A 26,142-nucleotide genomic window follows, 5' to 3' on the forward strand; every position below is an offset into this window, starting at 1 on the left:
CTAAGTATCCAGAACCAGGTTGCTCTCAGGCCCTGCTATGAAACCAAATAGGCTGCCGCTCAGCTGGGGAGACGGGTCTTTCCATACCCTATTTTTGGCCCTTATTCTCTCTCCTTCACTTCCTTTTGGTCTCCTGGAAATGAATTCAATTTGTTCACCCTAAGGAACTGAGAGCTGTTAACAGCTTAATATGTTATCTCTCCCTCTGGTATTTGCACTTTGATAGAGAATAATGCCTTAACTCAGAAGAGTGAACTGCTTGGGCAATGAACTGAATGGAAGGGATCAGGGTTCAGGATAGGCAGGTACATAACCTCATGTTGCTCACTGGGCCAGCTTATAGGATCAGGTCACAGAGGATCCAGACCAGGGATTCTCAAAGTGCAGCCCAGTGAGGCCCTGAGAGACTGTCAGTGGTTACATGAGGTCAAAACTACTTTCATAATAATACTAAGATGTCATTTGCCCTTTTACTCTTGTTTTCTCATAAACAAGGTAGAGTTTTCCAGAATCTTCATGATGGGGAGTATCACAACCTATTGAACACAGAAACAGGAGAGTTCAGATGCCTATTAAGTCACATGTTAAGAACATTTGCAAAGATGTAAAACAATTCTTCTTTGAATTGTTTTTAGAATCTTCAAATGCTTAGTAAAATAATTTTAATCAAAAATTCAATGAAAATTTTAAAACAAATAAATGCCAATACATTTAAATTTAAAATCTTAAATAAAATTTTAAAATTAGAAACACATTTTTTGATGTATTTTGTGCCAGCAACTTTTCTTATGCTTAGTATTAAATAGTTTTGATTGTACATGGAAAATAACTACAGTTTCCTATTATTTTCCATATTTTGGAATAAGTGCTTGACATATTAAAAACATTTTTAAATGTTGTTAAATGCTGTATGACATTCCATTGTATGAATATGCCATCTTTTACTATTTCTTTTGTTAAATATTTAAGTTTATCATTCCCTCTTAGAAATAATGGTAATGAACATCTTATGTGTCAACTTAGGAACTAAAGAATATTTAACAGAAATTTGAATCCCTAATGGGCATTTTAAGTGGGATGCCTTAAATATATTCAGGTTGTCTATGTTCTACTACACAGAAACATCAAAAATATAGATTTTTAGCCCAAATGTTTAGGTAACACCATCATATATGGGATGGTGTTCTCATTTTTAAATTCTTATGGTAGTCTCAGAATTTTTTGTATATCTCTCAGGATATTTTGGATTACTATGTCAAGTCAACCTTACTAATAGGCAGTTATTTTTTTAATTGTAATTAACGTCTACATGAGCAACTTTGTAAAAGTTCTGGATATAATTCTTAGTTTAAAATAGAGCAACAGATATTGAAGGAAAGTTCAAATTAGTTGATAATAAAATGAGTGTGGGAAAGCTTTAACCAGCTGAGCAGAAGGGCAGAAAAATTAGTTAGAATAACATCAGTGAGTGGGAGCGACTCAGTCAAGAGACAAGCACAACCTAACTGAAAAATAAGGCACCAATTAAAACAAATCTATTCCAAGAAAGCAAAGAAAACTATGTGTGGCATCACCCAGCAACACGAACATGTGACAAATGTGATGTATATGATAGTATTTGCACTACTCTCTCTCCCGATTAGACATAGATTATCCAGAAAACAAAGACCCCATAATACAGACTTAACAGAAAGCCTCAGTATCAGGAAACCCACTTCAAATCATCCAGACGAACAATCTAATCTCATGGCCCACCCCATGCTGACCATAAGGCAGCACAGCAAAAAGGTGACCCCCAAAGAAATGAGTAGAGGAAATGGCACCATTTTGTCATCATTTTCCTTGGAGAAACAAGGATGCATGACATTTTATTAATAGGCACAATCTCCTTATGTAAGTAACCTGGTAAAAGGTAATAGGGTGATTTCATGCTCTGCTGAAAAGATGGGATGGCTTTCTACCCTAAAGCCCTTGGTACTTTTTCAAGCACAGCATGGAACATATTTGCTATTTCTTTATCACAGAACCTCAGTGATGTAAAAGAGCTGACCCAGCTTCCTGCAGAAAGGCTGTTCACTACGTACACCGTTGATTTCGTATACTCCAGGGCCTATTGGCTGATGCAGTCATAACCAATATGGACACTGACTAGCGGACTTGCAAAGACAGCTGTCTTGGTTCTTTCATACCTTTTGGTTATATCACAAGACGCTAATTCATGCAAGACCACAAGGTCAGTGCCTTGTCCATTTGACCTGGTACCTCTTACAGTGTGAAATCTCCTTACAAAGATTTTGAGACAAGTTGCCAACAATCTCAAAGTTCTGACGGTTTGGAGAAGGAAATGGCAACACACTCCAGTATTCTTGCCTCAAAAACCCCATTGACAGAGGAACCTGGGGGGCTAGAGTCCGAGGGGTTGCAAAGAGTTGGACATGACTGAGTAACTAAGCACTTATCATTAAGTCCTGGAGGTATACATTCCATCCTGTTTTCATTCACAACTTCCATTTACTCACTCAATTCACAAATATATACTGAATGACTAGTGTGTACCAAGTACTTCTAGGCTCTAAGCAAAACAAAAAATGCCTGATCTCATGGGGAAAATAAAAGCGGTGCAGAGACAGGCAATGTCAGTCTGACATCTTAAACATGGTGGTCAGGGAAGGCCTCACTTAGAAGTCATTTGAGCAAGACGTAGTGAAGGCGATCCACAAGGATATCTGGAGAAGGAATGTTCCAAGCAGAGACCCAAAGGAAGGAGCATCACCTAACAAGTTCAAAGAGTAGCAAGAAGTATAGGGTAGGGTGAACAAAGGACAAAAGTGGGAAGGGAAACAGGAAGAAAGGCGGTGGGGGCAACAGATAGTGAGGGTCTTAAGTGCTGTTAGAGGACTGTTGGTTTTTCTGAGTGAGGTGGAAAACCACTGGAGCTTTTGTACTGATACAAAGGACTGATATTATCAGATCTGCCTTTTAACAGGACCCCCATATAGAGAACAGACGGCCAAAAAATACAAACAGAAGAGGGAGACCAGTTAGAAGACTACTGGAATAATCCAAGTGCAAGATTATGGTGTCTTGGACTACAGTATAGCAGGGTAGGTGATGAGAAGCGTTCAGAATATGGGTCACTTTGGAAGACGGCGCCACACAGAAGTTGCTGACAGATTGAGAAAGAAAGGGCAAGGATGGTCTCTCAGTTCAGTTCAGTTCAGTCGCTCAGTCGTGTCCGACTCTTTGTGACCCCATGAATCGCAGCACGCCAGGCCTCCCTGTCCATCACCAGCTCCTGGAGTTTATCCAAACCCATGTCCATCGAGTCAGTGATGCCATCCAGCCATCTCATCCTCTGTCATCCCCTTCTCCTCCTGCCCCCAACCCCTCCCAGCATCAGGGTCTTTTCCAATGAGTCAACTCTTCGCATGAGGTGGCCAGAGTATTGGAGTAATTGTTAAATACACAGGAACCCCCTTTCTGTAAGTTTGCTCTATGCCACTTTGCTTTTATGGAAGACCTGTGTTAGCACCTGCTTTTACTAACAGAAAGAAATCCAAAAATGATATTCTTTTTTTTTAAAAAAAGATGAAAAGTCAGTCCTAATGAGATGGATGAAACTGGAGCCCTTATACAGAGTGAAGTAAGCCAGAAAGATAAAGAACATTACAGCATACTAACACATATATATGGAATTTAGAAAGATGGTAACGATAACCCTATATGCAAAACAGAAAAAGAGACACAGAAATACAGAACAGACTTTTGAACTCTATGGGAGAAGGTGAGGGTGGGATGTTTTGAAAGAACAGCATGTATACTATCTATGGTGAAACAGATCACCAGCCCAGGTGGGATGCATGAGACAAGTGCTCGGGCCTGGTGCACTGGGAAGACCCAGAGGAATCGGGTGGAGAGGGAGGTGGGAGGGGGGATCGGGATGGGGAATACGTGTAAATCTATGGCTGATTCATATCAATATATGACAAAACCCACTGAAAAAAAAAAAAAAAGATGAAAAGTGAAAATAGCACTGAACATTTCAGAGGCAGTGTGCACCCCCAGCGATAAGAGTGGCACCTCCAAGCTCGTCCCCCAGAACCACACTCACTGCCTCAGCACCAAGCCCCACAGCTTCGAACTGTGTTTGTGTGAGCATCTGTGCTTTACCTAGATTTATTCTGTGCATTCCTTAGCAAGATGTGCCCTCAGGTAACTGCTTCTTCACTTTACACCATGTCAGCTTACAAAGTTTCCATAGGAACATTCTACTTTCGGATAGTGAGAGAGGACTGTATAGGTTTGGAGATCAGGGACAGAGTCTGGACTAAAACTTGGGTCGGGAGTTATCAGCATGTAAATGATGCTTTTAGGTAATAAGACTGTGTGAGAGCCCTAAGCAGTAAGTGAAGGTAAAGAAGATGACCGGGCAGCAAGCTTTATGGCTTTGCAGTATAAAGAGGTCAGGACAAGAGAAGAAACCGGCCATGCAGAGAGCAGGAGTGGCCAGTGAGGAAGGGGCGTGGCTGGCACTGTAAACGGAGTAAGGGAGGGTAGACCACCAGGGCCGCAAATGCTGATGTCGTTAATGAACTAAGAACTAACCACTGGATTTAACAACGTGGAAGTTAGTAGTATTCTTGAAACGAGCCATTTCTTTGAAGTGACTGAGGCAAAAATCTGACTGAAGTGGGTTTAAAAGCAAACGTGAAAAGATAATTTGGAGATGGTAAATATGAATTGCATGCTTGCTTAGTCGTGTCTGACTCTTGCAACCCCATGGATAGTAGCCAGCCAGGGTCCCCTGTCCATGGGATTTTCCAGGCAAGAATACTAGAATGGGTTGCCGTTTCCCACTCCAGGGGATCTTTTTGACCCAGGGATAGAATGTGAAAGTTCTTTCAAAGAATTTCACTTGGAAGAAAACATAAATGAGGTAGTAGCTAGCTGCTGCTGCTGCTAAGTTGCTTCAGTTGTGTCCGACTCTGTGCGACCCCATAGAGAGGGATACCAAATCAGGAAAGGTTTAGATGGGAGACACTCCACTGTACGTGTTGGCAGGAATGCTGTAGTAGACAGAGTTAAAAAGGATATTGCAGGGGGCCGAGGGGAGAGTTGCTGGAATCAGAGGCAGATATTGGGATTGGTGCTCAAGTGTAACACACAGACTAACAGAGAAACAGTGTCTTTGGGTGTAGACATAGACAAATGGGTTGATGAGGGAGTGGCAATTTATAGACATTTACACAGAAGCTCTCATCTTATTACTTCTATTTTACGGGGTGTGGGGGAGGGGGGCAATGAAACATGGCCCAATATCAACAAATAAGAACAAGAACGGGAGAGGAAATGTTAGAGGCTTCTGAAAAAGGAGAATCATTCTCCTTGAAGGAGTGAGGGGAAGTAGCAAGATGTCAGGGCGCCCTAGGAGCTAGTGACGGGGCCAGCTTCATTGGCGTCTGACCTGGACAGTCACACAGGGCCCTGTACTTGGAAGGTTTAATGCATTGTTGTCTCTATCTTGAAATTCTTGAAAATGTCCTCTTTGAATTCACGTTCTCTGAAGTCCAGTGGAACAAGGGAGCACCTGCGTTGGCAGGGACGATGCATCAGGCGGCAGCGCGTGCAGGTAGTTGCGGCCCAGCAGTAGCCTGTGCACACGCGTGGGATCAAGCTTGGGAGCAGAGGAGACGCACAACCACCGCATGCCTCGGGGCACTCCTGGCACCGCAGTCCTAGGCAGACAGCCCAGACTGGCTGCTGCAGCCGCAGAGGCAGCAGCAAAAGTGGCAGGGGCACCTGGAGAAAGCAGGGCTCTGAATGGCAGGGAGGCAGCTCCCGGGACTGCGATGGAAGCCACTTGCCCCTGCCTGGCCTACAGCATCTGCACAAGTCTTAACTCTGGACTGGGCACTAGGGCAGGAACTGCTTTCTCTCGGGCAGCAAATCTTAGCAGTTAAATTGTTATGAGATAAAAACAAGCACAGAGATATCACAGATATCAGGGAGTCAGTAGAATTCTTTAAAAAGTTTAGAATCTCCAGTTTCAGAATTGGCTACACTGCAAAGCAAATAGCCACAGGCTTAGAAACAGAAATTAAATTAAAAATCATCACATTCAGCAGAAAGGAATACAATTACCATGTGAAACTCCAGATGAACTTATTATTAGTAATGAAGCCAGTTCTTTCTTGTAATCGAAAATTATAGCAAGAGCATGCATAAATAATCGTTTTGAAATATGTGCAAGTCATGACACCACTTTCACTTGTATAACTTCCACAAGTTACAGGCAATATTGGAGGAAATATTAAAAGGCCACTGTATAAATTTACAACCAAAATTGCATTCAAACTTACTTGAAAATGATTTTATGAAGAGTGAAATCTTTTTAGAAAAATTGCCCTGCACGAATCATCAGCTCTAGAAGTACTAAAATTTATAATCAAAATAATTTACCAGAAGTGTAACATACTTATTATACAAGGGACAAGTACTAGGAAGAAAGGATCATTAGGACCATGTTGGAAGATGCCTACCACAAAAGATGAAAAAGAAATTATAAATAGCTTTAAAAATTTTTCCTAGAAATTGTTGGTTGCTCTGCTTCTTCACTTATATCTGTACCTATGTGCACCAAAATATGGCTCATTGTTTACTTCTAATAGTGGATAAGAAATGTTTTGATAGTTCAGGTTGTTACAAATCATGTAATAAACTTCTCATGTTTCTATGAATTCTCTTCTTGTATGTGACATCATTTCTCAGCAGTGTACATTTCATCTATATATAGTTAATAACTACATCAACAAAGATAATACCATAACAGGTTTTTAAGAAAAAGTATGCCAATCTTGTCACAGCCTATACTATAAAAACTCTCAAAATTTCCAATAACAATTTCATCATCAGAAAGAGCCTCCACAAAATTAAAACTTATCAAAAGTTTTTGTAATGGGAAGGGAAGGAACAAGATTCTCCATTTTAATTCTGTGTTTTCTGGAGTAAAGCTGAAGGACTTGAAAAGCTTAAAAAAAAAAAGTTTTTTGTACTCTTACTTTCTCCTGAAGTTGTTCTAAATTACATAGATTGAAAATGAAAGCTTACAAAAGAATAAATTTTGATCATCTATTATAAGTGAATTTTCAGAAAAGTGAGCCAGAAAAATCTTAGATCAGTTAAGATATATTAATGAAATATTATTTTGTATTACTAAATATTAATTTTTGCAATTTTAAAATTTCTGTTATTAATCATGTAATGCTATAACCACATACTATGGTTTATAAGTTGCAAAATATTTTTAAAGTGAAAAAGCTTTCATATTTTAGTGTTTTTAAGGCCATTCTTCCTGCCTTTTGTAAGCATCATGTATAATGATACCTCACAGAATGACTGTTCTCAAGGGCTCTTTGCATGGATCCAATGTCGCCTGACCTAACTCAATAGTTCTTAAGCTAGAAGTACCTGAAATACTCCCCTGGAGAAGGAAATGGCAACCCACTCCAGTACTCTTGCCTGGAAAATCCCATGGACTGAGAAGCCTGGTAGGCTACAGTCCATGGGGTCGCAAAGAGTCGGACATGACTGAGCGACTTCACTTCACTTCACTTCAATGTGGCTACACACATTCTTTCTATGAGTCAATGGAGGGCTGCTCTCAGAGGATCTCCTGATTCTGCAACCTCAGTGACTTCATAATATCTTGGTTTGAGTGCATTTAACCAGTTTTATTTTGAAATTTTGGAGAGTGACACAAATAATCCATATGTTCTGATGGTCAGAAAGTTGTTCTCCCTACTTCATCTGCACATGTTGTCACATTAGCTACATTCAAAGACTAGAGTTCAGCAGTAACTGGCAATACACCTAAAGAAAAGTGAAAGTGTTAGTCACTCAGTTGTGTCCAACTCTGCAACCCCAAACCACCCACCTGCCAATACAGGAGACAAGAGATGGGGGTTCAATCCCCGGGTCTGGAAGATCCCCTGGAAGAGGGCATGGCAACCCACCCCAGTATTCTTGCCTGGAGAATCCCATGGATGAAGGAGCCTGGCGGGCTATAGTCCATGAGGTCACAAGAGAAGGACACAACTGAAATGACTTAGCAAGCATGCACATCAGTATACCTAACAACTCTTAAAAAAAACAAAAACAAAAACAGGGGGCATTGAAGGCTATTTAATCTACAGCTGCTGCTGCTACTGCTGCTAAGTCACTTCAGTCGTGTCCGACTCTGTGCGACCCCATAGACGGCAGCCCACCAGGCTCCCCTGTCCCTGGGATTCTCCAGGCAAGAACACTGGAGTGGGTTGCCGTTTCCTTCTCCAATGCGTGAAAGTGAAAAGTGAAAGTGAAGTTGCTCAGTCATGTCCGACTCTTAGCGACCCCATGGACTGCAGCCTACCAGGCTCCTCCGTCCATGGGATTTTCCAGGCAAAAATACTGGGGTGGGGTGCCATTGCCTTCTCTGTAATCTACAGCAGGGTAGCCTAATTTTCAAAGTATTGTTAAATCGGAATCTCTAAATTGTGTGTGATGTCTTCCCCCCACCCCCCCACCCCGCCTTTTCTCTGGACTGCCTTCAAAACTACTATTGTAATTTGAGATGTGGACCATATAAAATGGACCAAATGATAAGATAATGGGCAAAAGCATTTCCAAAATGAGACCAGCTGTCGACATCATCTTTTGTGAAGGGAGGTTCTGGCAAGCCTCCATTGGCCCCTGGCCTAGTCTTGTTTCAAACTGATTAGCAAACATTCTGGTCAATCAATCCTGTCCCAAATTAAGTTGTTGGTAAGAAGAAAGAAGCAGTATGATTTACATTACAAAGCTCTCAGGAATCTGATCAATGACATGTGACTTCCCAGAGTCTCTTTCATACTGAGTTAAAATAAGGCTGATCCTCTTTCTAAATTGAGAAGGAGAGACTAGTAATCCCAGAACACTCCACATACTGAGGAATGGGCTGAAACTGAGCTTTCAGATATTTCTATATTTGTAGGCAGATACAAAGGAATAGTTTTTTGTTTTTTGGTTGTTTTTTTTTTTAACATAAACTGTACTTGTACCTTCATAGGTATCTTGGCTCAGTTGCAAAAATGCTTGAAAATCTCTTTTGGTTCTAAAAATTGATATCTGGTCTGAGAGAGAACCACTGTCTTTGTTACTGGCTAATCATATCACTTTAGGCTCTCACATTTTATAATGCTTCAAGAATTGGGATGGGACCTGGGACATATTGCCATCCATGGGGCAACAACACTGAAATAAAATTCTCTCCTCCAATTATCTGGAGATTCTATAAAAATTGAATTTTATTCCAAGTTGTTGCCTGAAAATATGTTACTACTGGAGTAATAAACTAAATCATGGCCTTAGAGCACAGAGCAAGCTTATTATTCAGGAGAGGCCAAAGAAGCCATCTAGTTCAAAGTTGTGGCTTTGAAGCTCAGGACGTTGTGGCTCAGAGACTTGAAATGATCCGCCTAAGGTCACACTGCAAATTAGTACCAGACCTTGAGTTAAAATGTAGGTTTTGTGATTCCTAGCCAAATGTTTTTCTACTGTAACAGTGATAATTTTGTGTCTTTGGGAAGTTTACGGTATTGTCCCACAGTGACTTAGAAGAATTTGGCTCCTTATGAATCACTTAGTAATATAGAAACAAGCTGGTTTTTAATGAGTCTAGAATTGACTGTGTGACCCTGTATATAAAATATTAAACCAGGAGACAGATGTGATGTGAAGCTGGCAAAAAGCCATGCCATGCTATATATACCCATGCTAGGAGACAGTATAATTTCTACCTTGCCTACTTCATGACAGTATGAGGAGCTTGTAAGTTTTCAAACTTTAAAGTGCTGGCTGCAGTCCAGGGCTAGCTGTGTCAGGGTTCTAATAAGCTTGGGAGATTTTTAGACGTACAGAATCCTCAAATTGTAGGCATGAAGGAAAGAGCAAGAAAAGAATCAAATCCATCATTACTGTAAACCAAATGGGAATATTTTCATCCTCAGCATTTTGTGAGGGAGGAAAAAAAACTTGCTCTCTACCTTCTTCTATTCTGTATCTGGGAACTATGAACTAAATTGATACAAGACAACTAAATAGGAGAAAAAGGAAAACAAACTTAAATGATGTTTTTAACTTTACATCCACAGGGACTACACAGAAAAGAAGTAGAACCTCCAAGGAATGGTTAGACTTGGTAGCTTATATGCCATTTTAACAGATGACAATAAATTATGGAGATGTGCCTAGAAAAAGGGAAGGAGGCTCTGGGCTTCTAGGAACAGTCAATTGTAGAAAGAAAAATATGTGAAAACTAATGGAATATGCGGCTACTTTAATAAGGTTTATTTGTGCAGACTGTTGGTGCCGACTTGCCATCTTCTTCCTGACCATAGAATTCCCACAGAGAGGAGATTTATGGCAGTTCTCATTTCTCAGAAGTTCCTGCATTTAGTCAAATAAGGGAAGTTCTGAGAAGGCTTCTTTCTGATTCAGTTGATTCTCAATTGCCTTCAGCTCAAAATAGTCCACATATCAAAATGGCATATTTGAAAGTGGCATATTCTGATGCTCCTCAGCCCCAGGGGCAGAGTGACTATGGGATCAAGAATCTTCCCATCAACTGCACAAGCAACAGATTAAATCTCTCTGATCAGCTAAGTAGACTCTTCAGTGCAATAAGAAATCAAAATGACCATCCAGAACCATTTTACAAAGAGAAAGAAGCTGGCAGGTAGAAGAACAGGAGATCTCATGCAATTCTAGAACTTAATTTCTGGAAGATGGATTCAATTAGAACATCGTGTTTAGCTCACTGTTTTTACAGGTGAAGTAAGGCTGCTGTAGCCTCCCTTAAGGTCTTCAGCTAGCAGATAACACACAAAGAGCTTAAACAGGTCTACTGACTTCCAGTCCAACTCAATACATTGATCAGTCAGTCAGCTCAGTGACTCAGTCGTGTCCAACTCTTTGCAACCCCATGAACCGCAGCACGCCAGGCCTCCCTGTTCATCACCAACTCCCGGAGTTTACTCAGACTCATGTCCATTGAGTAGGTGATGCCATCCAACCATCTCATCCTCTGTTGTCCCCTTCTCCTCCTGCCTTCAATCTTTCCCAGCATCAGGGTCTTTTCAAATGAGTCAGTTTTTTGTTATCAGGTGGCCAAAATATTGGAGTTTTAGCTTCAGCATCAGTCCTTCCAGTGAACACCCAGGACTGATCTCCTTTAGTGTGGACTGGTTGGATCTCCTTGCAGTCCAAGGGATCCTCAAGAGTCTTCTCCAACACCACAGTTCAAAAGCATCAATTCTTCGGCACTCAGCTTTCTTTATAGTCCAACTCACACATCCATACGTGACTACTGGAAAAACCATTGCTTTGACCAGATGGAACTTTGTTGGTAATGTCTCTGCTTTTTAATATGCTGTCTAGGTTGGTCATAACTTTTCTTCCAAGGAGCAAGCGTCTTTTAATTTCAGGGCTGCAATCACCATCTGCAGTGATTTTGGAACCCAGAAAAATAAAGTCAGCCACTGTTTCTACTGTTTCCCCATCTATTTACCATGAAGTGATGCCATGATCTTAGTTTTCTGAATGTTGAGCTTTAAGCCAACTTTTTCACTCTCCTCTTTCACTTTCATCAAGAGGCTCTTTAGTTCTTCTTCACTTTCTGCCATAAGGGTGATGTCATCTGCATATCTGAGGTTATTGATATTTCTCATGGCAGTCTTGATTCCAGCTTATGTTTCATCCAGCCCAGCATTTCTCATAATGTAGTCTGCATACAAGTTAAATAAGCAGGGTGACAATATACAGCCTTGATGTACTCTCTTCCCGATTTGAAGCCAGTCTGTTGTTTCATATCCAGTTCTAACTGCTGCTTCCTGACCTGCATACAGATTTCTCAAGAGGCAGGTCAGGAGGTCCGGTATTTCCATCTCGTTCAGAATTTTCCATGGTTTGTGGTGATCCACGCAGTCAAAGGCTTTGGCATAGTCAATAAAACAGAAATTGATGTTTTTCTGGAACTCTCTTGCTTCTCCAATGATCCAACAGATGATGGCAATTTGATCTCTGGTTCCTCTGCCTTTTCTAAAACCAGCTTGAACATCTGGAAGTTCATGGTTCACATGTTGCTGAAGCCTGGCTTGGAGAACTTTGAGCATTACTTTACTAGTGGGTGAGGTGAGTGCAATTGTGCAATAGTTTGAGCATTCTTTGACATTGCCTCTCTTTGGGATTGAAATGAAAACTGACCTTTTCCAGTCCTGTGGCCACTGCTGAATTTTTCAAATTTGCTGGCATATTGAGTGCAGCACTTTCACAGCATCATCTTTTAAGATTTGAAATAGCTCAATTGGAATTCCATCACCTCCACTAGCTTTGTTCATAGTGATGCTTCCTAAGGCCCACTTGACTTCGCATTCCAGGATGTCTGACTCTAGGTGAGTGATCATACCATTGTGATTATCTGGGTTGTGAAGATCTTTTTGGTATAGTTTTCTGTGTATTCTTGCCACCTCTTCTTAATATCTTCTGCTTCTGTTAGGTCCATACCATTACTGTCCTTTATTGCGCCCATCTTTGCATGAAATGTTCCCTTGGTATCTCTAATTTTCTTGAAGAGATCTCTAGTCTTTCCCATTCTATTGTTTTCTTCTATTTCTTTGCATTGATCACTTTGCATTGAACACAATACTTTGGTAAAGCCAACTGATTTATCAATCAGGGATTTGCTGGCAGATGTGCCCTACAACATCACACGGGAGACATGCCTCCATCCTCAATACAGTCTATATCGGTACAAAGAGAATAGCTGCAGGACTTCCTTAAAAGCACCTTTATCTTTGATGCTAAGTGGTGTATGAAAGACTGACCTATCAGATATAATATAATATATTCAGTCAATAAATGTCAGACCAAAAATATTATAGATTAAAGAAAAAACAGATTTCAGTGGACCTTCTCCATCAATTCTACAGAAGCAAGTTATAAGTTAAAAAAGACTATACAATAAAGAAAAGAAAAATGTTCCTGTTCCCTAACCAATGTCCATGGACTATTTTCCATAGCAACTTAAATAAAAATTCCAATACAGGTTCCTTTTGATACTATTGTTCCTTTCATCTGACACATCCCTCTATGCTATCTGGATAAAAAGAAGCTCATAATACAAAAAGGAAAGAGCATTTGTAGGTTGCAGATTCTCTTATAGCTGTCAGAGAAACATCGAGGCATGTTTTAAAGATTCTTTACAAATATAATTCTGCTGGATGGAAGGGGAGTTTGGGGGAGAATGGATACATCTACATGTATGGCTGAGTCCCTTTGCTCTCCACGAAACTATCATAATATTATTAACCAGCTACACTGTTGTTGTTTTTCAGTTGCCAAGTCATGTCTGACTCTTCACAGCCCCATGGACTACAGCACACCGGGCTTCGGCTATACTCCAATATAAAATATTAATATACTCCAGCATATTTATCAGCTATACTCCAAAATAACATAAAAAGTTTAATAATATATATATTTCTGGAATAATCCTTTATTCTTTCAATAGAAAAATTCAAGTTTTAAGACTATGTTAAAAATGAGAAAGAGGGGACTAGACTTTTACACTTATTAATACTTCATCAGTTGGGTTCAGTCTCTTAGTCATGTCCGACTCTGCGACCCCATGGACTGCAGCATGCCAGGCTTCCCTGTCCATCACCAACTCCAAGAACTTGCTCAAATTCATGTCCATCGAGTTGGTGATGCCATCCAACTATCTCATCCTCTGTCATCCCTTTCTCCTCCTGCCTTCAATCTTTCCCAGCATCAGGGGCTTTTCCAATGAGTCAGTTCTTCACATCAGGTGGCCAAAGTATTGGAGCTTCAGCTTCAGCATCAGTCCTTCCAATGAATATTCAGGACTGATTTCCTTTAGGATGGACTAGTTTAATATTCTTTCAGTCCAAGGGACTCTCAAGAGTCTTCTCCAAACCACAGTCAAAAGCACCAATTTTTCAGTGCTCAGCTTTCTTTCTAGTCCAACTCTCACATCCATACCTGACTACTGGAAAAACCATAGCTTTGACTAGACGGACCTTTGTCGGCAAGGTAATATCTCTGCTTTTTAGTATGCTGTCTAGGTTCGTACTACTACTTCATAGCACAGTTGTATTTTACTAATTCTAGAATATCTCTTAGTGACCTCACCAAAGTAGGACAGGCACAAGAATAAGCATTTGAAAATAAAAAGTTAAACGGGCAGTACAGAGCATTCATCAGGGAGGAAACAACATATAAAACAAATGCACAGAAATGGAAAATTACTAGTTATGTTCCAAGAAATTGTTCCTGGAAACATGTTCCAGGTGAGCAAATTCCACTGCCAGTGTTGGCTCTGGAGTCCAACAGATCAGATTCTGAATTGCCCTTCTGCCTTGTATCAGGAAATTTACCACTCTTTGACTCAGTTTCTGTTTTGTAGAGTGGGAATAAGAATTCTTATAGCGTGGTGGCAAAGATGAAATAAATGAATATGAAGTTCTTAACAGTTCCTAGCAAATAGTAAGAGGTAAACAAATATAAGTGATTAAACTAATTATTATTACTAGTTGCTACAGTACACAGTTTATATAGAGAAACAAGAGAACATGTACTAGTAAGTGGTTGTGAGATATACCAAATACAGACTCAAAACCAGGCAAAGCAAGGTAACTGGGCAGAGGAAACCCAGAAGAAATGCCCCCAAAAGTAATTAAAATCGCCATGGGGACACAACTCTCTCTGAGTCCACCCATGTATCTATCCACAGGTACTATAGTCTTTTTCCTCCTAATAAACACTTGTCTCACTACTCTCCATCTCCATGTGGAAACTCATCTCTACAAAATTGACAGGCCAGGGTCTTGATCCCTTGTGGTGTAGTGGCCAGGACTGAACACCCTCACTGCCTTAGCCTCACTTCAATCTCTGGCCAGGAGCTGAAATCCTGCCTCAAGGTGCTGCAGGATGAGGCCACTCGAGATCAGTTGGGTCCAATCGTGAACTATCATCTATAATGTATACCATCAAATCTACCGAAATGGTTACTGAAATCTCAAGGATATGTTAGAAGAATGCTCAGAAGACAAACTGTCTTAAGAAAAATCACTTGGGCCCATTATTAACTCATCATCATGTACCCTTAAAAACACTCTCTCCTCATTTGGAGATGTACCATCAGAGAGAGGCGAAGGAGACACTTTTATTATAGGAAAACCTGCTTTGGATTAGCACTTGGGGGAGGCACTGAACACTAGTAAATCTTTGCTTCATGCTCATTAAAGTGAAAAAGCCAAAAACTCTAGCTTGAATCCATTTCTGATACGGCAGATAACAACCAAAATCACAAGCATTGTTAAAGCATTTCAACTAACATATAAAACAAAGGCAGTGAACTGCTCCTATGTCTCCTAAATAAAAATGACCTGTGGATTTCCTATGTAAAACCGTCATTTTGAAAGCTTTAATGTGGAAACTTTTCCTAAGGAATAAGGGATGCCATGCCCACTGGCTTGATTTGCAGTTATGTCTATTTTTGTTAATTGTGCATGGTTACTCATAATTCTTAGCAAATGTGTTTAATTTGGATGATGTCATTTTCAACTTTATATGAAGTTGTACTTTGTATGTTTCTTCCTAGATCCCAGATTACAACTCTTCAAAGGCAGCACAACAATGCTTTGTGTTTCTCTATGTGCCAAAAGCAGTCATAATAGAGTTGAAATGCATATGCCACAAGCACTGGGTTGAATAAATTGCACCTTTATCCAAAAGAGTGAAATATTGTTCCCAGTCATTATTCTTTTTCTACAGGGTATTTTTCATACAAAGAATCTAAGAATTAATGAAATTAGATGAAAGATTTTGGCGTGTCAGACACAGTGAAATTACTTCCAGTTACTAGAGTCTCAGAAAATCCGTACCAAGAGGGTGTTTCAGGAGATTCATGGGTAGAGGTTGTAGGAAATGAATCACTAAGGTCCCTCAAAACTCTGAGATTCTATGATTAAATATTCTACCAATCCTATTTCACAAATATATATTTTAATGGTTCCTAACAGATCCTATTTTACTCATTTTTGAAAGGTCATTTAATTTTTTTAAGTGAGTTAATTAGTGAGCAGTGTAGTCTTGAATGATTTTGGGTGGCAATACTACCCTATTACCCTCTAAAAGCTAAGGTGACACCAATTAAATTAAGGGTGACTGATAACTCTCCTTTATTACTACACCTGTATTCATATTTATATACTTTTCATTAATGCTCCTGGGGTCAGTTAAAAGATAAAGGGGAACTCAAATCAGCTCATTAATGAAATTTAAAAGTCGAGATTCCAGGCTCTATATGCTAATTACTTTCTGCCACCACTAAGGCATTTTATACTGCAAAGATGAACACACAAGAAATGAAAGAGATTGTCTGGAAATGAACCTAGAAGAAAGAAAAAAAAAACTAACATGGAGAATAAACAAGATCAGCAATCCTGCCAATTCTTCTCTTGCCCCAGTGGTGCCTTTAACTTATTAATGTTGGCTGATGCTATTCTAGGCTGACCTGCTATTATAAAAGCTTCACTGTTTGGTAACCAAGGGGGAAAATATTCTTACAGCTGATAACCTGATTACGACTTTTGAAGACAAGGGACAAATCAGGTAATGATCTTTCTTCATGGAACTTCTGTACTTTGTCATCAGTCAAGGTTTCAGGACATCAGAATGTGACCTCTTCAGTCCTTGTGCTTCCTACATTGTGTAACACTGGCTGGTACAAGGAAAATGACAATAGAATCCTAATTGGCTCTCAATACAAGTAGAGTGATCACCATGCAAATCATTAATCCAGACTCATATTATTTATTCTAAATAAAAGAGCATTAACAACCTCTTTTATTTGAAAGTCCCTTTGTGTCATTTAAAAGTATGACCAGGTGTGACACTGAAGCATTTTTGTCAGAGTATAAACTCTTGCTACATTTGCAGCTTCTTCCTGACATTAGCATTTCAGTTGAATGGTGATGATTAAATCAATTTTAACATAATCATTGAGAGCATTCTTTGCAAGTTTTAAAAAGATGCTGTAGGGACTTCCCTGGTGGTCCAGTGGTTAAGAATCCACCTTCCAATGCAGGGGACATGGGTTTGATCCCTGGTCAGGGAACTAAGGTTGCACGTGGGGAACTAAGCGTGCGAGTCACAACTATTGAGTCTGTAAATAAACAAATAAAAGATGCAGTACACATGAATATTTCCCTTGCAATTCTGAAACCTAGTGAAAATACTACATTGATAATATTCTATTAAACATGGAAACTAGAGTTTTACTATTACTTCTTCATTCACACTGTGTGGAAGATGATCTTCCATAAGATTATTGCATTTTATCTGTTCTGCATATTGTTGAAGGGCCCTATGTCTCTTTAATCTTTCCTAAGAAAAGCGCATTTATTCCCTTGAAATCAGCACACATTATGTAACCTTCAAACAATACCTCTTCTGGGGAATCTTTCCTGATAACTTCCAAAACAAATTTTCTCCTCCTTATGTCACCATATTTTACTTTTTCTTTATCGTTCACAATTCTGGGGGGCATCATTCACTTGGACTCTGACCGGAACAGGAGCCCCTTGAGTTGTGTAGACACGATGCACATAAACACAGGTAGCAGACCTGAGGAGACTGATCTCATCACCTTCTCTATGATACTACCTGGGAGCCAGGGCATATCATTCAAAGCAATAAAAATAACATTTTAGAAATATAAGCAAGTTTAAGAGCAAAATAGCAAATACTGAAACATCGATAATGCTACTGATTAAATCCAGTGGTGAGAAGGGAGAAAGCAGCAGAAAGTGAAAGCATCTAATTTTAACACTGAGCAAATAAGGAAGCAACAAATACCATGTAAGTTAATGGATGACCAATAATGCTACATAAAGTATCATTTAAAAGGCAACCACCAAGCAATTATCCAAACCTAGCTAAAAGAAAAACTGGTCACAAACCAGTAAATTAGACCACATAGTGAGAAGCTTATGAAAACTTATAATTACATAAAATCTATCATAAGGCAAATGAAGAAACAATCATAACTATTATATCAATAAGTATAAAAATAATATATACCACATGTGATATATATACATATATGTATGAATATAAACAAATGTGATACACATACAAACAAATCGTTAAAATATTGCTGAAGGACACACACTGAAGAATTTGTTCAGATTTCCAGAATAACTGTGTGACAAACTTGGCATACATGTCTCTCCCCAGTGAAACAGCCATTTAACTGGTAAAAATTACAAAACGCAAACATTTTAAATCACTGGAAATTGACCTAAAGGCATACTGCAAATCAATAAGCATTTATTCAAGAAAACCCCTAAATGTCTATAAGAACACTGGGAGTCTAAGACATTTCAGCCAGAAATGGTTCCCATTCCTCCCCCAGCTCCATGTTACAAAATGTCTCCTCTCTTTCTTGAGGCCGAGAGGATGGGAGCTCCTTTTTAACACCACTCTCAGCCAAAAGGTTTTGATTTCACCCCAAGAGAGGTGGGCTGCCAGCATCTCTCACCTCAGTCACCAGCCCTTCAAGTAAAGAGGATTAATCCAATCATGAGGGAAAGAGGGAATATTTCCATTAATAGTGTAGATATATTAAAAAGTGAAATTGAATCCATTTCTCACTTTGCATACCAGAATAACAAAAATTTAAATACAAATAAACTCATAAAAGTAACATAAAATAATACAGAATTCCTTTACAACCTGAGAGTGAATACAGCCTTTGTTTCTGAAAATGCAAAATCCATAAAATACTAATAACTTACTACAAAAAGAAAAAAATTTCCATTTGGCAAAAAGTAATAAGCAAAATTAAAAGGTATATGACAAATTGAGAGAAAACATCTGTAACCTTAATATAGATAAATGGTTAATCTTTCTAATATATAGGAAGTTTTAGAAAACAATAAGGGAAAGATTAGCAACAATAAACAAAAGGATCCAAAGTATAAACAGATAATTCTCAGAAAAATTCAAATGACTCTGACAGATGTCAACTTCATTATAAAAAGAGAAATGCAAATTACATTACCCTGAAATACCATTTTTAACCTTTTAGATTGGCAAAAAAAGTTTTATGACATATCCCAGCCATGGAGCTGTGGAGTATAAAGTTTTACCATGTGCCCCCATGGAAGGCAAATAGTATCTATCAAAGTTACAAATACATATAATTTTTGACAGAGCAATTCCACTTTGGGGTTTATACAACAGATATAAGTACTTGAATATGTGCAAAATAATGTATGTATAACTGTATTCGCTGAAGCATTATCAGCAAAGGATTGGGAGATAACTTTACTATTTCTCCATAGGGGACTGGTCAAATAAATTACAGTATATCTCTTCAAAGGATATACCTATGCAGTCATTTTTTAAAACTGCATAAACTCTCCATACTGACTGAAATAGAATATTGTTTAGAGAAAAAGCAAGGATTAGAACAGTGTGTTTAATACTATATTTTTTGTAAAAAGTGAGAACCTAAGTGTATATATTTGTTTTTGTTTGCATATACAAATAGAAACTCTGGAAGGACATACAAGGAACTAATAATAATAGTATCTTAATAATGTGGGCCATAGGAACTGGATGGGGACAAGTGTGAGATCAGGAGGAAAGCTTTTCAAAGTATTTTTTGTTGTTATTTAGTCGCTAAATTGTGTCCGACTCTTTTGTGAACCCATGGACTGTAGCCCACCAGGCTTCTCTGAACATGGGATTTTTCCAAGCAAGAATACTGGAGTGGGTTGCCATTTCCTTCTCCAGTGTATCTTTCTGACCCAGGGATCGAACTACACCCCAGAAACAGATCTATCCCATCATTTGCATACTATTAATCAACACTTTTCTAGTGAAACTAGAAGATATTAAGCCTCTATTAATGTAATTTCTAATCTACTTAATCATCTTTGCTATGTGAGCTTCAGAGATTAAACACTTCCATGTGTTGCTCTTCAATGTATTTCATAATTCACATGAATTAGAAGTTTATATGTAGGATAATAATATTTATACGGGCTTCCCTGGTGGCTCAGATGGTAAAGAATCTGCTTGCAGTGCAGCAGACCCAGGTTCAACCCCTGGGTTGGGAAGATCCCCTGGAGAAGGGAATGGCTACCCAGTCCAGTATTCTTGTCTGGAGAATTCCTGGACAGAGGAGCCTGACAGACTACAGTCCATAGGTTTACAAAGAATAGGACAAAACTGAGTGACTAACACACACAATAATTTATATAATATAAAATTCAATTACTTAGTCTTTGAAATATGAGAATTTTGGACAGCCAAAAATTCTAGATAATTAAATCAGTCATCATTATATTGCCTATGAAGTCGCTCAGTCATGTCCGACTCTTTGCGACCCCATGGACTGTAGCCTACCAGGCTCCTCAGTTCATGGAATTTTCCAGGCAAGAGTACTGGAGTGGGTTGCCATACATAAATATTATATATTTATATCAAAAGTGTAATCTATCATATATCATATTATATATAATCTATGTATATAACTGAATATATAATTTATTCTAGTCTAATATATAATCTATTATATAGATACATAGTAGACATGGTATAAATTTATGCATAATAGATATAAAAAGGCCTATTAAAATATGTGGGTTTATTTACACAGTTTAGCTCTTTCACCTATTTCTTGTTTTTCTCTCCCTGCCATTACTACTGGTGCCCCTATTTTCTCCCTATTTCTTCAGAGCACTTTTTCTCCCTCTTTCTAATTCTCTCATTTTATATCTATTATGATCATAGAAATCACACATTAAAGGTTCTTTAAAGAAATTGTAATGTTACGATTAGGCTCTGAAATAAGAGCTAAAGGAATCACTTGAAGCCATGGGCGTGGGATTTTTAACGGAGGCACTTAGAGACATCTACGTTGGCTGAGTATAGAACTTTGTTGCTTATTGCTTTGGGCTACCTCTATTAGAAGACTGTGTCACTATATGAGTTGGGGCAAGATTAGGAATCACTATAGGGCTTCCCTGGTGGCTCAGATGGTAAAGAAACTGCCGGCAATGCGGGAGTCTCGGGTTTGACTGCTGAGTGGGGAAGATCCTCTGGAAAAGGGAATGACTACTGTCTCTTAACCGGAGAATTACATGGACAGAGGAGCCTGTTGGGCTACAGTCCAGGGGGTCACAAAGAGTTGGACACTACTGAGTCACTAATGCTTTCACTTTCAGGTATCACTATAAGAAATGCCTACCCCATTCTATTTATGCCTTGCTTTCTTATAAAAAAAAATTTATTAAATTGCATACAAAATCATAAGATAAAAAGTTGCTTTAAAGTAAAGAAAAAATGATGTGTAGTATAAAGCAAGGGAAAGAAAAGACAGGCAGGGGAAAGACTCATCACAGTGCCAACCAGTTCCCACATTTTCCAAAGATGAGTAACAGATCCTGTTTTATGCTTTGTAGTCAATCCAAAGAAGGTAACAAAATTCATACCGTCTACTTAGTGTAAATAAAACAACTGCTTCGACAGAGCACAGATTTTGTGAATAGTGAGTCCCAAAAGCAATTTTTCCTTAGATTCTCATCAAGAAGTCACTGTGAAGCATAAAAATAGCATCTTCAACCACTTTATAAGAGATGCAAAGATGAATATCACTGGACTGTTTTTATAAAATTCTACAACATAAGTTAACAGCATAACTCAATGGAAAAAACTCTATGGGGAAAAGAAAATGTTTCGGCTCATTGAAAACACATAAAATGACTCATTACGAAACAAAACAACAGTTGACTCCCTGTGGCTGCTCCTGGTGGCCCAATGGCAGTGTTTTTGACAGCATCAGGTACACATGTGGTAATATGACAGCGTGAATCTACTTAACTCCTCCCATCACTGATGGGTACTGGACAGGCCCTCCAAGTCCTAACAGTCTGTCCCAGTGTCCCAGCACATCAGATAAATCTTGATTTAAGCCCAGGAAACACAGTGGTGAACTTCATTGTTATTCCAGATATCCACTTAAAATATGGTTGCTCACTATGGGCTTTAGAACAAGAAAAGTAGAGACAAATAAATCAAAAGGAGCAAAAGACTCATTGGAGACATTACTGATGGTGGTTAGTAAACAATGCATGAAGCAAACTGGATGAACTACTAGCTTATGTTTAAAGGCACATCCAACATAAAAAGGAGAAAATGAAAGAAACTTCAACAAATGGATACAGAACTATACTTTTTGGCCTGTGAAAGCAAGCCAAAATGGTAACCCTGACTGCTTTACTTTACTTTCTATATAAACAAGCAGCATTAGCATTTCCTGAGAGCAAGGGGTAAAAAATTGTTTATAATGAGGTAAGATTTGGAATTAAAAACACAAACAGCAGTGCGCTTGAACAAAGCTAGATTATCTAGTGCAAACAATGGGTCAATTGTCTATGGAGTGAAAAGATAACCAAATTCCCAATGCCGGGGGCCTAAAAGGATAGCTGTTACACTGAAAGTTTTTATGCATCAATTTTCTTACCTCTTAGAGAAGGGAACAGTTTAACCTTGACATCAAAAGCACTGCACACACCAAAGCCTAAAAGTAACTTAGTGCTCAAATGAAGTAGGTTTGAACCTCTTGGAAAGATGTATGACTGTCAACTATTATACTAATCTTTAACTTTATGCTCAAAAAGTGGACATTAAAGATTCATTGAACTTAGCAGTTCTAAGAAAGAGTGCCAGAAATGCAGTTCTTAAAATGCAAACCCTAAAATACAGACTATATCTGAGTAAGTTACTTTGTTCAGCACCAAAACCATGCCAATAATACTAAAGCATTTAAATACTTTTTTTTATCAGAAGATGCTAAGGGATCAGCACTCTTGATTGGAAGAAACAGATACCATATATATATACAGAAAGAGGCAGCTTTTCTAACAAAACTTCAGGAAAATCATGGGTAAAGCTAGGCCTCAAGCTAGGACCAGAGCCTGAAAAGGGGCCAAGGCTCCCTATCCTTAGGCCTTTCATTGCCACTTTCTTGGTGTGTTGGTTTTTTTCCCTCCAACCTGAGACCCACTTCTTCCCCACAGCAGGAAACACAAAGCCAGTGACTCTCTGCTAGCATCTTTGTGCGCTGAGATAAAGGTTTCCCTTCATTTACTTTATTCTGTGATAGGTCCAACTGAACCACCTGCTTACTCTCAGGCAAATCTTGTAGCCAGTGTAGTTTCTGTCATTGGCCTGGTTTGGATCATGAGCCTACCCTTAAAGCGAGGGGCAGAGATTTATGATTGGAGTTAGGAAAGAGAAGAAGTTCCTATAAAAGAAAGAAGAATACACTGGACCACAGAGAGGGAGAAGGAATGAGTCAAATAAACAACTCATAGGAAACGTAGCTCATTTTGCTCTACTGAGCATTTAGGACACTTCAGGCCATGTCTAAGTTGCTTACAGCATAGAGAATTGTTTCAGAACACTAGAGCCATGATCTTATTAAGGTCTCAGTAATCCTTACGTTTACCCTGCATTAGCCCAGCATGAATAAAAGCTGGTTTCAAAGTCCCATAATTGACAGCATGAGTGACACCAATGTATACTTATGTTAATAGAAGCCAATATCCCCTCCATAAGGAACAATCAAAATTATAAAACTAATTCAAAGGAGCACAGTTGTATTAAGAGAGCTTGGCAACAGATCACCATGCAGCTCAACAGAAACCCTTGAGAGCCTCAAGTGTGAAGAGGCAAGAATGACTTTTATCTAGATGGAAAAAGAATCTAAAAATGATTGGATATATATAAATGTATAACAGATCCACTTTGCTGTACACCCAAAACTACCACAACATTGTAAATAAACTATACCTCAATAAAAAAAAAAATTTTAAAGAATGGCTTTTATGTAAGATGCTATTGTATGGAATTGGGTGTTTCTAAGGTACGTTAAAATAAACCTCTTCTAGCAATAAGTTGAGCTGGATATTCTGAAAAGTCCTTACTGTAAAACACATAGAGAATAGAATAGCAAATAAAATATAGCAAATATCCATTTAAATACACAGTTGTATGTCAAAGAGATTGAGAGAAATAAGGGGGGTGGGGGCATGTTGAGGGGAAATAACACCACAAAGCAGAAAACCTGAATGGTCAAAGTGAACAAAAATTATGACTGCCCTGGGAACATTTGCCAATTCCAAGAATCTAGAAACTTGGATCTCAAAGCTGTGCAAGGGACAGAAGGCAAGGCTTTGAGCCTCCACAAGGTAAAGAATTGGATAAATTCAGAACTCATGAATCAGGAAATAAAAGCTTCTAACAAAAGAAAAGAAATGGAAGGAGAACTTGTCCATCTCTGAGTCTCAGTCCTGGGAAAGGGAAAAAAAAACCTCCCCTTGAGAATGAAAAAACCACAGCCCTACCCTGAAACTGGTTTGGACTTTGAGTTTATACTTCAGCAGGGTCTAAGGAAACCTAAGCCAAGAAAGAAATGTAAAGAAATCCCAGGTAGGGAATGTTTTGAAACACCAGGCTGAAACGAATATAAAACTTGTCTTGAGTGACCCACTCACAACTGGGGCCCACAAACTTCCCACCAATAATGAATGGCTGAATAAGCACCCACAAATCAAAACTGCAAAATGCATAAATTAGGTGTTGGTTCTGCTGACTCTGGCTCATATTAGCTTATTTCCTTATGTAGAAGTAGAAGGGGGTCAAGAATTTTTTTAAACTCCATCAATTCAATAGATATCAGAAAAGGAGTAGGGGGAAGAAGCATAAAAAATTTGAGGCAAAAAAGCACCTAAATAAGAGAGTATAATAAATCTAAATATCAGTAATCATCATAAAGTTAAATGCCTTAAAGTGGCCATTCAAACACAAATAATGAAACTAGACTCAAAAAATGAATCTACTTGTGCAGTTTAGAAAATCCCCCCTAAAACCTCGGGAAATATATACAAAGAACTCTTAAAACTCAACAATAAAAAAATAAACAGCCCAATTAAAAAAATGCACCAAAGACCTTAACAAACTCCTCACCAAAGAAGATACCTACACGGCAAATAAACATATGAAAAGATGCTCCACATCATGAGTCATCGGGGAAATGCAAATTAAAACAGCTGAGATACCGCTACACACTATTAGAATGGCCAAAACCCAGAACACTGACATCAAACACTGATGAGACTGTGAAGCAACAGGAACTCTCATTCATTGCTGGTGGAAATGCAAAATGGCACAGCCACTTTGGAAGACAGTTTGGCAGTTTTTTACAAAACTAAACATCCTTTTACCATGTGATCTAGCAATTGTGATCCTTGGTATTTACCCAAAGGCATTGAAAACTTATGTCCACACAAAAATCTGCATGTGGATGTTTATAACACTTTTATTTACAATTGCCAAAGTTTGGAAGAAACCAAAATGCTCTTCACTAGGTAATGGACATCCATGCAATGGAATATTATTCAGCCAAAATAAAGTGAGCTACCAATCCAAGAAAAGAATGGAAGAAACTTAAACGCATATTACTAAGTAAAAGAAGTCAATCTAAGAAGGCTACATATTGAACAATTCACACTTTACGACATTCTGAAAAAAGGCAAAATTATGAAGACAATTTTGAAAAACCAAGTTTGTGGAGAGAGCGGGATGGAAGAAATGAATAGAGCACAGAGGATTTTTACAGCAGTGAAAATACTTTGTATGATATTATAATAATGGATATCCATCATTATACTTTCATCCGAACCCGTAGAATGCACAACACTAAGAGTGAACCCTAAGGTAAACTACGAACTTTGAGTGATTATGATGTGTCCACGTAGGTTCATCCTTTGTAAGAAATGTACCATTCTGGTGGGTGACATTGATAATGGGCCAGGCTATGCATGCATGGGAACATGGAGTAGACATCAGCATAGAGAACAAGTGTCGTGGTGTATTTCCTATTGGTGATGGATCCAGACCACTAAAATAATCAGCCCTTTAATGCTCCCTCCTGATGATTCACAGCCTCAAAAATAGTTCAGATCTTATCAA

The 26,142-nt window shown here is 38.7% G+C and overlaps 1 long non-coding RNA gene across 1 annotated transcript in view; it reads right to left on the reverse strand.

Annotated features, from left to right (window-relative positions):
• The window catches only part of LOC122432357, a 160,645-nt gene that overhangs the window by 81,282 nt on the left and 53,221 nt on the right, over positions 1-26,142 (reverse strand). The window lies entirely within an intron of this gene.

The sequence above is a fragment of the Cervus canadensis genome, chromosome 31, assembly GCF_019320065.1.
Source record: "Cervus canadensis isolate Bull #8, Minnesota chromosome 31, ASM1932006v1, whole genome shotgun sequence".
Lineage (NCBI taxonomy): Eukaryota > Metazoa > Chordata > Mammalia > Artiodactyla > Cervidae > Cervus > Cervus canadensis.